Consider the following 255-nt stretch of genomic DNA (forward strand, 5'->3'; position numbering starts at 1 on the left):
TAAGTTTGAGCTGTATCCCACAGATGGAACTTGAGAAGAAGTTTAAGATTGCACAATCGTGTCACAAAATGACTGCCATGTAAAAGTTTTCACGAGCACGAAAAATAACAACACAATTTTTACGTTTTGGTGCAACTTGAGAAGCTTGAAATGTGAAAGTTTACTGACAGCGCACGACAACGGACGAAGCACGATTCACATATATAAATCTGACCCGAAAAGTCAGATGTACTAAAAACAAACAAAATGAATTCA

This window comes from Pecten maximus, chromosome 10, assembly GCF_902652985.1.
Source record: "Pecten maximus chromosome 10, xPecMax1.1, whole genome shotgun sequence".
NCBI classification, from domain to species: domain Eukaryota; kingdom Metazoa; phylum Mollusca; class Bivalvia; order Pectinida; family Pectinidae; genus Pecten; species Pecten maximus.